This window comes from Pagrus major, chromosome 21 (assembly GCF_040436345.1).
Source record: "Pagrus major chromosome 21, Pma_NU_1.0".
Taxonomy (NCBI): Eukaryota; Metazoa; Chordata; class Actinopteri; order Spariformes; family Sparidae; genus Pagrus; species Pagrus major.
The window spans coordinates 10,943,187-10,959,342 of record NC_133235.1 but is presented as its reverse complement, the minus strand read 5'-3'; the positions used below and the strand labels follow the sequence as shown (position 1 = coordinate 10,959,342).

The 16,156-nt window shown below is 37.9% G+C and overlaps 1 protein-coding gene across 1 annotated transcript in view; it reads right to left on the bottom strand.

Moving 5' to 3' along the window:
- Positions 1 to 15,012, bottom strand: part of LOC141016423 (3',5'-cyclic-AMP phosphodiesterase 4B-like) — a 55,259-nt gene extending 40,247 nt beyond the window's left edge. Inside the window, exons 1-2 of the mRNA XM_073490778.1 lie at positions 14,987 to 15,012; positions 10,299 to 10,371 (exon numbers count right to left, since the gene is read on the bottom strand). The gene's annotated coding sequence lies outside the window, so the exon portion shown is untranslated. The remainder of the gene's footprint in view (positions 1 to 10,298; positions 10,372 to 14,986) is intronic.
- Between the last annotated feature and the right edge of the window lie 1,144 nt (positions 15,013 to 16,156).

Sequence of the window (16,156 nt, the reverse complement as noted above, 5' to 3'; positions counted from 1 at the left end):
AGCTGATGCTGATGGGAATGTCATTAGTTATGCAATTATTTCATCACCAATTGGAGTATTGGGCATGTTAAAATTCTGATCTGATAATGGCACTGTGTTTAAAGTCAGAGGATCATTAGAATGTATCTTCTACGAACCTTGAACATCTGTAGAAAATTTCATGGTATCTTATTGTTGAGACTTTTACTCACTTTACCCAAAATGTCAATCTAATGGTGGTGTTAGACTAAAATTAGGGGTCCATCACAGTCAGTAGTCTTGACCAAAGTGGTAACCAGCAGTGCTATCCCTAAACCCATGCTGCTAGCGTGGCTGGAAAAGGTAAATTACTTTTTACATTATTCAAGCAAACTGGTCAAGACAACATAATTATAGCTTGTGCAGATTAAAACCATTTAGCTTCTCAAAACCATCCTACTGTTAAATAAGTGCATAAACTATGATCCACTCAAGTAGGACAAAAAAATATTTTTCTTGCCATCAGAAAATTTCATCATCCTGAAGAGCATATCATTATCATATTATTATCTTTACTGGACACTTGAATACTCAAAAAAAAATTTTTTTTTAAAATCTTCGTCTGGTGTCCTTTTGTAAAAGGTCAGGCTGATACAAATTATCATTGGATGAATGGAGAACTACCTTTCCAAACAAGCAGTGAAGAAGGCTACCAGTAAAAGGTCATGTCAAATCATGTCATGTAAGGCCAGCAATGATGGGGGTGAATCTACAATTCTAAAACTTTAAGACTGGAAGCACAAGTCATCATAGGAAGGGTCCAGAAAGGTCAGCGTGTCCTTAAGGAGCACTTACACCTTGTACACCATACCCCAAAAGGATCAATAAACCCCAACTGTGTAGCCGAGTTATTTTTTGTAACGAGCAGTTAGGGGAGTTGTCAGACCACTTATTACGAATTCAACTGGCATACATCATTTAACGGTTTGTTTCTGTGCTTCAAAAGTTATTTTTCTAAGTTTGTAGAATCTCCAAGGACTTGACTAGTGCGAGGGAAACATCACAGTTCCAGGAAACACAGCACATTTAAACAGTGCTCCAAAACCTCTGTGGTTTACTGTTGGATAGAAACACATCTGGGACTTTTGCTCACAAAGTTTTCTATGAAATAGTATTTTCTATCTCCCAATCATCGCCAAGGACACACATTTTAAAGCCACAGTTACAGGTCCATAGTGAAATAAGTGAATAACACTGACTGAACCATGCCTCTGTATTAACCCATTCATATCATTTGTACCCTTGCATATTTTTGCATTGCTAATTGGTTACACTGCCATCTTAGAGTTTAATCATGAGTGCACATGTGATTTTTTTATGGGGCTGCAGCTAAAGGAAATCATTAACCATTAACCTGCTGACTCAATCAATTAATTGTTTTGTCTATAAAGTGTCAGACAACAGTAAAAGAAAAATGGCCAACACACTTTCTCAGAGCCCAAGGTGAAATCTTCAAATTGCTTGTTTAGCCCAGCTAATTTTAATTCATTGACGTAAAACAGAGACATTATAAAATCTTTGTGTTCGAGTTAACTGGAACCAGAAAATGTTTGGCATTTTAGTCACATTGTTTTCCGTCAATTGATTAATCCATTAATCAACAAATCATTTTAACAACAGTGCACCACTATTCTGTCATTCTCTCAATTTATAGTATACAGTCTGGAAATACAATTTGTAGTACTGGTACTACTTATATTGCACTGCACATATAATCTTCTGTCAGTGTTTTGATTAATTTTATACTAAATGTTTGGAATACTTTTATAAGAGATAATTGACTCGCATGGTTTAGCACTTTGAAAGACACATCTGTGATCCCATTTGAAGCTCATAACCTACAAGTAAAGATGGAACAAATACAAGATTATTTCACATAATGGGATAAGAAGCACTCAGGGTAAGTTGATCATGGTGATTATCCATTATCTAGATAATGGTGAATCGGAATAATCGTTTATATCCTCACATTAGTGTGTTAAAAATGCTGTATAGCTCAATAACGTAAAGTCCTATATTGATTTTTAGATTTATTTTGAATTGCTACGAGGGGGATCCTGCATATTTCCTTTAAAAAAATCCTAAGCCTGTCACCGTAGCTGAAAGCTTGGCCTGACCATTGTATCTCGAGTTAAATTGGATGTGTAAAAAATATTATGGATTCCAAACTAACGAACAGGGAGATGAGGTGCCCACCTGCAGAATGGAAGTTGTCTGCCCCACAAACCAACACCTCCAATTTGCACTCCAATCTCTGTGACCACCTCTATTCACCAAGAAGTTTGTTTTTTGTTATTGAGAAGGATGTTCCCTAATAAAGATCTAATGCAATAAAATGTTTGTAAAAATGTGTTTCTTAACAAAATATAAGAAAGTGATTCCAGTAGTGCCATTTTAAGAGTTTTAAGCATATGTTGATGATTATGGGGATATTATTGATAATCACAATTATTTTGGCCAGGATGAATAATCGAGACATGACATTTTACATCCCATGCCTGTCCACAAAAAACCCTCACTATTATACAGAATTATTTCCCGAGAAAAAAAATGTATCCTTTCAGTAAGCCTATTAAAGAAAATGAAATTAAAATAATTGCTGCAAACTCATTTTCGATGAAGGCTTTTTCCTTGCCATCAGCACTTCAGTGAAAAGGTCAGGGCTCTGTCAGTACATCCAGGGAACGCATGAGCCTGAAACTCTGAAGAGCATTTAAACCTAAATCTCAAGAGACCACTAAAACAAAGATCATTGGACAAAAGACACTGGATTGAAAATGCGCCCCGTCTCTACTTTGGAGAGAAACAAGCTTCAAGTGACCTCTTGTCTCTGTACCCCAGCATTAGGTCATCCCCATGGTGGCTGCCTGTACCTCTACAAATAATTGGTTGTTGATGTGAAGTGGGCAGCAGAATGCGTGGTCATGAGGAAGCACTCGACATAGTGATTGTAAGGATTTGGCTTGGATTCTTGAAGAGAACTCCAGGGATCATTGTTGTGGGTGTATATCATCACCATAACAGAAAACAAAACAAAGCAAAGCTGACGTTTTTTTCTGAGTTCAACTCAAGGACAAGGAAAAGGCCATTGACGGACTTTGCTATTAAGGCTATTGCTGTATTTCTACAGTACAGTACAGCATGTTGTCTCCGGCGAGAAAAGGCTCCACCGTAGATTAGTAATCTGCATCATTTTCCCGAAGAACACATGATACAGCAGCGTATGGTGGTACAAATAGAAAACCAAACTTTACCCTATTCCTAATTGATATTTACCCAGTGTTTCCACACATATATTTTACTTGAATGGGCCACCCATGTATATTAAGTGCCCCCCCAGGTATATTTGGCCACCCATTTCAGCAGTTTTTAGTTTAATTGTTTCTTATCCATCCAAGAAAACAATGCCATCTGCAATCGATTAACTAGTGGACAATCTGCCCTGGCTCTACCTCTCCTGTCTACTGACATTCACACACGCTCTGCAGAGAAACAGGAAGAAAGAGATGTTATCTGGCTCTACATCCCCTCTGTAAATGCACTGATTGCGATACAACCTCCTAATTATTGTACGCTTACTTATACCATTGTTTTGTACAAGCTTGTAAGTGTACCTAGTTGGTGCGATGTCATTCGGTACCACTTTGATGTCAATAATTTTGGTTGACTAAACATCATTAGCAACAAGTTTCCTTCTCATGCAGCTCCTGTGTTGTTTTAAAAATAGAATTAGGGTGAAAAAAAACAAAAATGTGAGGTTTTTTTGGCCTGCTATAAAACTGGTAAATTGTGCTGACAGATTATATACTGTTGTAATGTTTGCCTTTCCTTATTGTCTATTTTCTCATGTCAACTGACTTCCCTGGTATAATGCTTCCTCCTGTTCTTTAAACTTGTGTATAAGTTACTGTTGTTTGAATTTTACTGTTGTCAATAAAGTTTGAGAAGGAAGAAAAGCAGTGAAAGGTATGGGCTGGTGCTGATTTAATAATTCATTTTTGAGTTGACTGAAAAAAGATTAATTAGGAACAATTGGTTATCAGTCGATTCAATTATCAAGCATAATTCTGGAACATTAATTGGTTCCAAACAATCTATTTGAAGACACCACCTTGAGATCTGGGCAATTATTATGGCTTTATTGGTCTACACTTTTTTCTGACATTTTATAGACCAAATAATTTAATTAATAATTCAAAAACAGAATCAACTAATTTAATCAAATTATTCAGTGTGTTTAGTGGTTTTGTGTCTGGTGCAGTTTCTCTCTGGTGCTATGGTTTCCTTCCACAGTCCCAAGACATGTCCAGTAAGTGTACTAGAAGCTCTGAATTGGTCGAAGGTGTGAATTTAAGTGTGACTGGGCTCATGTGATAGACAAGTGGCCTGTTCAGATCCTTTCCTTGCCTCCTGTGTATCCTGGAAGAGACATCAGCCCCTCACCACCAAGAATAAATTAGTATAGACTATGGATAGATAAATGGATATTTAGGGTATCTGCTTTGGCACCCAACACAATTTCAATGCTCTGAGAGCATGTAATGTGAATGAGACTCACAACGCTATCATTACAACCAATGTTAGCACTTTTGTCACATTTTACGTAAGTGGTCAGCAAGACTGAGAATGTTCCCATCTGACCAGTCAACCTATGTCTCACAGCTTCCAAGCACAATGGAGATCTGTGGAGGGTGAGTCAGTTGCCGTCATACATTTTAAACCGCTGGACACCCACACAAAGGTAGCTTTTGTAGCACTATAACAAAGGGGGCTCAAGAAACCGTGTGTGGAACTGCGTAAATATTATGTTAAATTACTCTGTAGTCCAACAATGAGAGCTTTCAAAGCCAACTGTGTGCCACCACAATTATGGGTTTCAGGATTAACTTTACAGTGGTCACTTCTTAACAGGCAGAAGAAGTCAGATTTACTGTAAATGAAGGAATCATTAAGAACAAAAGTCAAATCAGTTCCACTTACCCAGCCTTGATCCATTCAGTGGAAAATGAATCTGTATTTTAATGTAAGCCTTCAAACACTCATCAACTTATGAGTGCGAAAAGGAGAAGTGAACAGCACTGGTCACAAGACACGACAGCTGTTGACTGCACAGCAGCAGGTCCAGCTTGTCTGATGGGCCAGCCCACATTTATTCAATCTAGACAACACCACGCCCACTTTATTTACACCTCAGAAACTATAACAATTTAAACAATTGCTCACTGATGTACAGTGTCCACAGATATACTTTGAAACACTCTGACCCTTCTCCAAAGTAAAATTTTCACGAACAGGCTTTGAGGTCATTTTTCTGACACTGAGCTAAACTTTAATGACCAAATAAAAGAGATTATGCAATCTTGTTTTATCACCTCAGAAATACTGTATATCTAGGAATCAGTTCTCCTTCTGCCCTTGAAAATAATAGCTGTGGTTCTCACTGAAAGAACTGCTTTGAACTGAAATGCACCTCACTGGGGAATCGACCAAAGTCGCCACAACACTATATTCAGCTCAAAGACAAGATCTCAGTATTTCATCACACTGCATCTACACTGGAAACATTTTACCGATAGCACTAAAAAGTATTTAAACATTTTATTGTTTATTTTTCATGTCTAATCTTTCAAAAATCACCACTGACAAACCCCAGAAGTAAATAAAAGCGAAAAGGGACGTGGAAAAATTTTAATAAGCTCGGCCTTGGCTTGTTTGGCTCACAGAATGTGTTGTCTGAAGCACAAAGTCTTTAAACTCAAGGTCTTCTTTTAATCACACTGCCACAGGGCACTTTAATTATAACAGAGCTAGTGAGATAAAAAACACAGTACTTGTATTGTTAGTTTTATATTATTGTTAATATTAAAGTATAGTACTTACTGTACTCGACACTGTGGTGTTCCCTTTTGTTTCATTTGTTAGCAATATAATCTATGAAAACAAAGTTATTTTTAGATGTAGCAGCTGCAGGCAACAGAAACAGACGTTAGATGAATGGCCAAGAGGATACAAACTAATATGTTATTGTTCATAATGCAAATCACACCAGCAAAACACTACATCCCTCCTGGACCATTTTTTGACTGGCTGAAAACATATACCAACAATTAAAGCAATGAATTACCAACTGAGTTACATTTAAATGAAAACTATGTAACCCAGGATAAAAAACAACTTTTCATTTACTCTGTGTTTTTCTTATTACTGTAATATCTACATGGACATGACTTATAAGCTGGGCTGATAGACTTCAACTATACAATATTACATATAATAGATTAGCTGTGACATTCACTGATTCCCATATACAACACAAACACTCTGCCCAGTTTATAATGAACAGACATTTTGTATTAAATGTCTCTAAATCCTTTTAATGTGACTACCCTCTTAGACACATCCATCTTAATGCAATTCACACAGAATATACCACCAATCGATATTTGGCCAGTCTTGTTAAGTGGTTAATTTTGTATGAATACACTGTATAAGGTTATGAACTGTAAATACTTGCTGGAAGGCTGCAGTAAGTTTAAGGGCTTTTCTAATCTTATCCCTCCTTCCCACACTGTTTGTGTGGGCATGTCCAGCACACAAAGCAGTTGTTGCACTTCATGCCGGTGCCCTTACACTCACTGAATAAGTCAGACAGTAATAATAACCACAGAATTATATCTATATTATAGCTTATTGAAATGACTTAGTCTACAGCTAATATCAATTCTTGTTTCATAGAGAGGAACAGAAAAAGTTAGATTACGACCATGTAATATAGGGAGTCCACCAGAGCTCCTCTCCATTTAGAAAGAGCTAAAACATTTAGTTTAATTGATTACTTGATGGTCAAAAGTTTAATCTATTTTCAAAATAGTTTGGTTGATCTTTTAAGTCAGTTTTTAAGTAAGTTTTAAGCAAAAATGCTACTTTTCATTGTCTTAAATTATAATAAAGTAAATATATGGGGGGTGTTGGTGGTTTTAACTGTAGGTGGGCCAGAAGAGGCACTTGGTAGATGTCACCTTGACTCTGCATGGGGAATTGCAATGAATATTTTTTACCTTTTTCTGACCTTTGATACACCAAATAATTAATCTATTGAATGTCCTGCTTTTAGAAAGGGGGTTTTAGTTGCAGAGCACAAAATCAATACCTTATCCCGCATAGAGACTTGCAATATTTTCCTTCAAGTTACTTCTCTTCTTACAGTATCACCTGACAGGGGAGAAGGTGATAGGTCTACAAAGCATTTATCATTAGGTTGGGCTGAAATCACTGTGTCTACAACATGCTGTGAGGTCACAATTTAGCTTAACCCCGCTTTTTCAATTTTCAGTATAAGCACTATATAAACATTTATAAATGGTTGACTAATGAAGTTGTAAACAGGTGTAAGTGTTTAATAATGTATTTGTCACTTTAACTCCTCCTGTGGGTACCCACAGGTAGAGGTAGATGTATAAACAGATAATAAATGACACTTTATCCTATACTAATATACTGTAGTAATCACAGTTTATATCATTTGTCTTGAAAAGTTGTAATTATTGACAAAGACTGTACAAAAATAAAGACTTACAACTCACCTTCTGTCGGCTTACAACTATATTCTAGTGCGTTATTAACCATGTTTGAATATAGTGTTATTCATGGAGGTCAAAATAAAGTGTTATTGTAAAGCAAAGTTGTCAATATTCATTAAAGTCTAAAGATGTAAATGTCAATACAATGTCTTCTATCATGTAATGCAAGTAGACACCTATCAAACATCATTCAACACCTTTACATTATTTTTAACACTCAGCCATATGAATAAAAAAAAAGCCAATCAACACTTGTCAACTTGGATTACTTGTCACTGAAAAATCCAAACCAAGTCACAGTGGAAACTTTGCTGTTTGCATTTGCATTCAGTGCAGTGAAGCAGATTCCAGCAGAAATGAACTTTTGAGATGAGTGAGGGCTGAGAGGAGTTTGTTGAGGTGGGAGAGGAACAACACGCCAATGTGTGGCGGCTGAAAGACGACGTCACTGTGGAGGCCACATGCAGGGAACCGACTGCCCTACTGTACAGGCTTAAACAGAGAGTGGCTGAACAGGCCAGACTCTGTGAGCCTGCTGCCACTGAGCCACATGTCACAAGACCATTTTAGGATTGTTCTTCTGTCACACCATGTGTTGGTCATGTTGGGATTGCATATATTCCTCTTAAAGTCATGAGAAATTCGCTCACTCAATCAGACACTGCAGAAACAAGAAGGAGCAGACTGATTTCTGCCTTATTTGGTTTGAAAAGTAGGAAACAAATATAACAATTGATGAGATCCTATTTTGTGCTAGTATACCTGCTTTACATTAACTACATCCCTTTCATGTTATAATGGTGTACAACTCTACTAATGCTTAGCACAATGTGTTCCTTTCAGTGTTCCTCACACATACTATCCTTTATTCTTTCTTGTAATCACATAAAAGAGGTGAATAAATGCTCAATTCATCAGGAGCTTTTAGTGCTGTGCAACTGTGGTAAGACAGACACCTATCAAAGCATTCTAAGAGAAAAAGATGAGAAATAATTGGTTGACTGTGGATGAGTCAGCATTCGAAGCCCAGTAATTAAGATCTGTCAAATTCAAACACCCACACACACACATGCACTAATTACCCCATCGTCATCAAGTCACCCTATCCAACATCCATTCAGGTATTTTGATTGAAGCACTGTGTCAGCACTTCATCAGTTATCCGTTGATTAGACATAACTTTCCATTGCCAGCCGCATGGATTAAAGCTTTGAGGGTGAATCATAACAAATGACTTGGAGAGTCAGGAGGTAACAGAAGGCTTGGCAGAGTCAGCAGGATCTGGGGCACAGAGAGGGCCTTTGGTGAGTGTCACCAGTTGGCAACCTCCATATCAACATGGCTGTGAATTCTTCAGATGACAGAAATGAATCAGTGCGCAGCTTTGACCTGTGCTGGAGGCGGAAGTGAACAAATCGATTTAATCCACCTGCTCCTTTATACACAGGGTGGCTACAGTATATCCTGCTCTGCAGCACAATAGACCCACACATCATACACCTACCACTTTCGTATCACCACTTGTATCTATATCAACATCTATATTAGGGCTGCAACTTTGCTGGCTTGGAGGAGTTTAAGTGTATGTTTTTTCTTTGACTCTTTGTGGTGTGGTTTGTTTATATTGTATATGTATTACTTATTGCTCATGTATGAATTTTTGGCTTGTTGTTATTGTGCTGTGTACACAGGACACCCATGAAAAAGACAGTCAACTACTTTCATTGCACCACCCTGTATAACTAAGGGTTAAAAGATTCAAAATTAACCATTATTAACAATCTCAGTTATTTATTGTATCATTCAATTAAATGTTGAGTCTATAAAACAGTGGAAAAAAGGCCAGTCACACTTTCCATAACACAAACTGACACATTCAAATTGCTTGATTTGTCCAGCCAAACCCAAAGATATTCAGTTTTCTTTCATTTGAGACATAGGAAACTGGAACTATCACAGTTAAGTCAAAAAACTGACAAATAATTTTATTGTTTCAATATTATAATTTTATTCAATATTATAATTTGGTAGCCTGAAGCGCAGCTGCAGGCTACCAGTAAGCTACTGGTAGCCTGCAGCTGCGCTTCCAGATACTTATCTTGTGTGCATGAAGACGATAAACTGATTAACAGCGTCAGCGATGTTGGGTTTATTTTCAGATATCCTCAATTGATTTGTTTTGGAAGAGGGTTTACTCAAAACGATATGAGAAACTGAACTCTGTAACAAACTAAATTTCTGTCTTTTGTTGTTTATTGTTGATTCCACAAAGGGTTGCATTTTTTGTGTGTAAAATACGCCTATCTTTGTAAAGAAGAAATGAAAATGAATCAAATCATGATCAAGTCAATTCAAATGGATTTGGAGAATCATAGCACCCCTTTTGATGATCAAAATAGTTGTCAATCAAATAACTGATTAATCGTTTCAGCTTTACAATCATTCGGACAAATGCAATGTGAAAGTGGTCAAGTGGTGCAAATTCAAGAAAGGATAATCCTTTATACTGTCTAATGTACTTTACTGTAGACTTACTGTAAATCTGTCAGCCTGTAGCTCCAGAATACAGAGAAAACTAATCTCTTCTGCTTGAAAACCAATGAAGAAATCTTATACACTGCTTAGTCAGCGATAAGGCTTGCAGTAGAAAACCGATTCTGACCACAATATTCCCACCCAGACATAAAAAGCTGTACTTACAGCTGAAGCTCTTCTCCTTGAGCCAGTGGTTGAGAAGTGGATGGGCGGGAATTCACGTCAGCAGACTGTCAGCCTGAAAGACAAACAGTGGATGGATTACAGATCACATATCACAGCAAAAAACGGACAATATTTTGTCCAGCTGAAACTTTGTGATTAATCAGCAAGACGGACCCCTGACTATATCACAATCTTTTAGGGGCAACATACACACATATGTATAGATGTATATATCATAACATATAGATATTTATACATGATGAATTCTGATAGGTCACAGTAGGAAAAGTGAGAAAGTGAAGTGTAAAAGCTGCTGCCTTCCTGCTCTTGACATCAGGAATCTAGCACAATTGCTGTGGTACTCTAAACACATGACTGTTATCACAATCACAGCTCAGATTGCCATCCAACAGATAAACACACACACACACACACACACGCACACACAATGTTTTCCGTTTTTACAATCACAAACACCCAGTCTGCTAAGATTAATGCCGAGCACAGACAAAGCATGTAGCCTATTCATCAGCTGGAGAAGAAACATCAATGTTCAACAGAATAGGCAGTATAGTAGCCACACCACAAGTAAAGCCACCAAGCAGCCACTGAGTGAGTCATCAGTCTGGCAGCCAGTCTTTTTAACAAGGAGCTGGATGTATGTGGCCTGTTGTTTCAGCCCTGACTGAGAATAAAAGGACAGTGGCCAGAGTTCACACCACATGACCAGGCGCATTACAGAAATGCTATGAACTGGGCTTAAAGGGAAGTGCACTTCTGATATTCCAAAGTGCTACATGACAGTATGTCATGTGAGTAAAATGTCACTACTGTGACATAGTAGAAGAGTTTATGTGTGATGAAAGACATTGCACAGCTCTGGAAAAACTATTTGTAAATGAGGGAAAATACTCTATGGATCAGGGGCGGACTCTAATATCAACTTTGGAGGGACTACATGAAATTTTCACAAGCGCTCTTCCTGAGGGGGACACCAAAAGTAGTGCTGAAACTCTGCTTCAATGTTTCCGTATGTACGATATTTACCGTATTTGTACGATAATTTACCCTCAATAATGCCTAAAATGTTATAATGTACGATAATTTGAACATTTTGTAATGCTTACATTAATAATTGGTTTTAGTCTACATGTCTCATTTTAATTCTGCGGTGTTTCATCACACAACCGTCTGCTTATTATGTGCGTGTAGCATATGTGTTGACAGGCAACACAACAAATATATGTCACCACATATTGGATATTTTGTTGTGAAATTGAATGACATCTGCTGTGAAGAGTGCACACTGCAGTTACAAAAGAGAGAAAAACAGATGGCAGGTACCCTCAATGACTTCTCTTCTTTTGTTTACACTTAGATTCTAATTGACTGGTGAAACAAGTTATTGTTACATTTATATTGTTAATAAATGATTTAAATTTGACAATAAGGCCTTAGTGTGGTACACTGCAAATAAATAATGGAGATTATATCACTCATAACACCACGTCGACCATCTTCTGAAGTAAGAATAAAACAACTTAAGTGTATTGAGTTATTATGGCATAAAACCAACAATCTTCAACTAGACTAGTCTAAAAATGGCATAGCCATCTGTGCTAAAAGAAAAAAAAGAAGAAGATCAAGAATCGAATTGAATCATCACCTTAAAATCGAAAATCAAATCGAGGATTTGGAGAATCGTGACACCCCTAATAGAAATATAAGACACGGTCGATAACGTTGACAGAACTCATTCCATCCATGTTTTGCCACACGTGCTAATGTCTGGGCTACTGCAGTCGTGCACATAAGTACATCAGGAGTGGGAGCGAGGTAAAAGAGAAAATGACGACAGAAAATGTTAGCTCAAGCAACACCGTTAACGAAGAAGATGAACCAACAGACAAGAGCCCAAGACTCAAAAGACAAGGACATTGTTGAAAAGATGGGTCCAACGAATTGGGTAGTGTGGAATTATTCTGGCTATTTAAAGTCTGACAAGAAGCAGAGTAGTGTGCACTGCAAACTGTATCGAAAACATGTCCCCACAATGTCAGGTAATACCAGTAATCTTTTACCATCTGAAGCAGTGCCATCCTCTAGAGCACGCACAATGCAAGACTTTACAGTCCCAGACCCAAGCAAATGCTGGTGATCCCCCTAAAACAACCAGTGTGATACCTGCGCAACAACAGACCATGGTGTCCTCTTTCTCCAGCGCCATGCCATACGACAAAAAAATGAAGAGACACAGTGATATCACAAATGCAATAGCCTACTTTATTGCAAAATCAGAATTAAGATTTTAGTTTATTATATTATACCCATTTTATTTATTTGAAATACAGTTGTGGATGTGTAATGTTTCTACAGTACATTTGTCATGTTCAACTTCTCACAGAAAATAAATATTTAAACCAAAATTAACCTCATGATATCTGCACATCTCACTAAGGAGTAAAAAGGAACCTTTAAGCTTGATAGAAATAGTGATTTGATTTATATCTACTGATATGACAAAAATGATCTTGATAAGAATTTTTTCCGTATCGCCCAGCCCTAGGAAGACATAAAAAAAACTACTGGTAGCATTGGGGCTGGGGAATATATAGATAATATATCATCACTGTGATATGAGACGATATATTGTCTCAGATTTTGGATATAATTATATTGTGATATGGGTTAAGTCTTGTCTTTTCCTTATAGAGTTTTAAAGACTGCATTAACAATAAAGTTATACAATTTTCTGAACTTATGAGATTGTTCTACTTATTCTAATACTTGCTTTTACTCACTTAGTCATTTTATCCATATTATTGATTATTATTTATCAAAAATCTCTCTTCTGAAAGTACCATTGGTGACCTCTGCAAACATATTGAGATATTTGATTTTGTCACCCATTCATAGCATTTATCAAGTGCTGTTCAGGAAATTTCAAAACATTGAGATATATAATATATATATTTCAATATAGCCCTCAAAACATTGCAATATTAATTCAAGGCCATATTGCTCAGTCCTAGGTAGCACCCACAAACTCCAGTCTCAAGATTGGAAAGATTTTTCTGATCTGTGCACATTCCAGCAGATGTTCAAGCCAATTCATGTCAGCAGGAGCAAGGCTAGAACAGCTATAGGGATGAGCTGGTAGAAGAAGACCCTATAGCAGAGTTCCACAGACAATATATTCCATAAGAGTTGGAATATTTAAGGAGTAGAGGAGATGTGCAGGTGGTGGTAACACCATCCACATGACCAGGCAGAAATTAATTGGGGTGGTGTGACCAATACACACACACACGTGCACGCACACACACACACACACTCACACACACACCTGCATGTCTCCTTGCAAACCTGTGTGAAGAAGCTTCATGGTTGTGCTGCACCAGACTCACATGCTTATAGGTAATTCATTTTTTTCTTTAACAAGATTAACTCAAGAAGGACAAAGAGTGCAATCATATGCAATAAAGCATTTGTAAGGAAATTGTCAAAAAATTTGTCAGGTTTCTGCTCCCAATAGTTTGAACTGTGATCACAATAAACTGGCATTTATTATAAATGTACCTTACCTATGCAAAAACATAATATTGCATGGGCCCTTGTGCAGCAAAGAATGGGTTTCTCCATACATTACCTTACTTCATGTACAGTATGAGCTGTGGAAGAATCCAAATGACCTATTGTGTATGTGTAGCTGACAAACCGTTTTAAAGTTTCAGCACTAACAATCACTAAAATGGAGATGATGAATGCAAAACTGTTATTATCATCCGCAGTCAGACCGGCACAACAGAAATATGTTCATTTGTCCTCTGGAGTGAAATAAAAAGCCTAACGTGTAATTTATCTTCCAAAGGTCTTAGTTGACCTCATTTGTCATTGCTAAATGGACACTGATTGATCGTGTAACAGCCTATAAAACACTTTCAGGTTTACAGACCTTATCAGCAGTACCTCCATCATTGTGTTAATGAGCAGACTTTCCATCACACATTTTAAGCCAATATTTCCTTCTTCACCATTCACATCTTCATTGTCCCAAACTCAAACATAATTCACTCCTCTATTTTACACCTCCTCCTCCATAATGAAAGAGTGAACACTAATGTGAATGGCTTTTACCTTGTTTGACCTCATGATCATACTTCATGCAGAGTGCACCTAAACATCTGTGTATGCGGACCATCATCGTTTAGCATTGTGTTTCAAAAACTAGACACATGGTGACAAAAACTGAACAAGAGATGAGAGATGCCCTCACAATACAATGCCTGATAGGGATGGAGAGCACAGCCTACGTGAGATGACTGAATCAAAGGACCTCTCGGTGCACTGCTGTTGCTTTTTTGTTTCCTCAAAAAATAGCCTCAAATGACGGATACCTGACACCTGGGCGGCGTGAAACATCTTTTTTTCTTTGTTTTTTTTTTGGCAAACCTCTGAGCCAGCAAAACCTTTGTCCGTTAGCATGCTAAACTTTAAAACGGCAAAAGTTTCAAACGTCGCGCGGGTTAGAGGCTGTCGTTAAAACGCTAATGTTATTACACAGCGTAAACGGGACGACGTCGGTAAAACATGCAGAAACATTAAAACGTGTTAAATTTGTTCGCTGCGTATTGAGGAATATTTAAGTCGTTTCACACAGGACGGTTAAACCCAGTCTGAGGTCTTACCGGTGGTATTTCGCTGTCCCCCCACGCTCCGCTGCGGTTGCTGCACGCGGTACGGTGTCCGGGTTCTCTGCCGCGTTTCGGCACGAGCCCCCTTTTTATCAGCTTCCATTTGTTCCATTCGCGCTCGTTCCCCTTCCCGACCCCGCGAGCGCATCGATTGGCTTTGGCACCGACGACGCAAATCCTTCCGCTCACCAATGGCTGCCAGCGCGCCCTCCCTCCCTCGTCTTCCCGCTACTGCCTGCTCCGCATCCATTTGGTTTCCAGCCAGCCGGGGAGAGAGAGCATGGATGTGTCTGTCTCTCACCGGTTTAATGAGTCTATAACCCCACACACCCCCCCGGCTCTCTGTCTTTCATCGACTCCCTGATGTGTTTTAGTTGATTGACTCTTTAAATAGAAGTTATGCGTACTACTTTAATTAAAGTTCTCCACATTGTCTGCTTGTGATTTAGTGAAGCAAAGTTAAGGTTAGTAGCTACTGTAATGCAAGGCAGCTCATGTAGCTCATTAAAGAGAGCAATAGTTACTGTAATGGCAGGATATTCCAGTTAGAAAGTTATGATAAAATGCTATCTTAAAAACCATTATAACAAGGAATATCATTATAACATTGGTAAGTTAATATAATAGTTAATGCCATGTTGTGAACTTGAATCTGGTTGTGCTAGTTTAAAGGTGCACTATGCAGTTCAGAGAGGAAAGAGAAAGATCTTCATTTACTGATTTTTTTTAAGCCTAAACAAACTAAATAAACAAACTCTTATATTTGGCAGACCCTGCCACCTTTCCAGCTCCAAACAGTGTTCTGGGGACCTAATTTTCCTCTGAGAACAGCTTGTTTATTCAGTAATGGAAAAAATACATATTTCTGAGTTTGAATTACTACCTCATCAATATTGTAAATATTGAAATTCAGTTTGTACTGCATTGTGATGTGTAGTGGTGGAAGTAAGTGAGTTCAGTCATCATCCCCATGTCGATGGAGAGTCGGGTGAAGTGATTTCTGGAGCTTTGCCACAAAACAGCTTTGCAACATTCTCTTTCACAACTGAAGTAGATGGGGACTCGTTTTAATATGTGAAAAAACTACGTAAAATGGCTCAATATACAGCTTGTAATTAAAGTCTCTGGAAGCCCAGAGATCCCAAATTGATTAAAAGGACAATA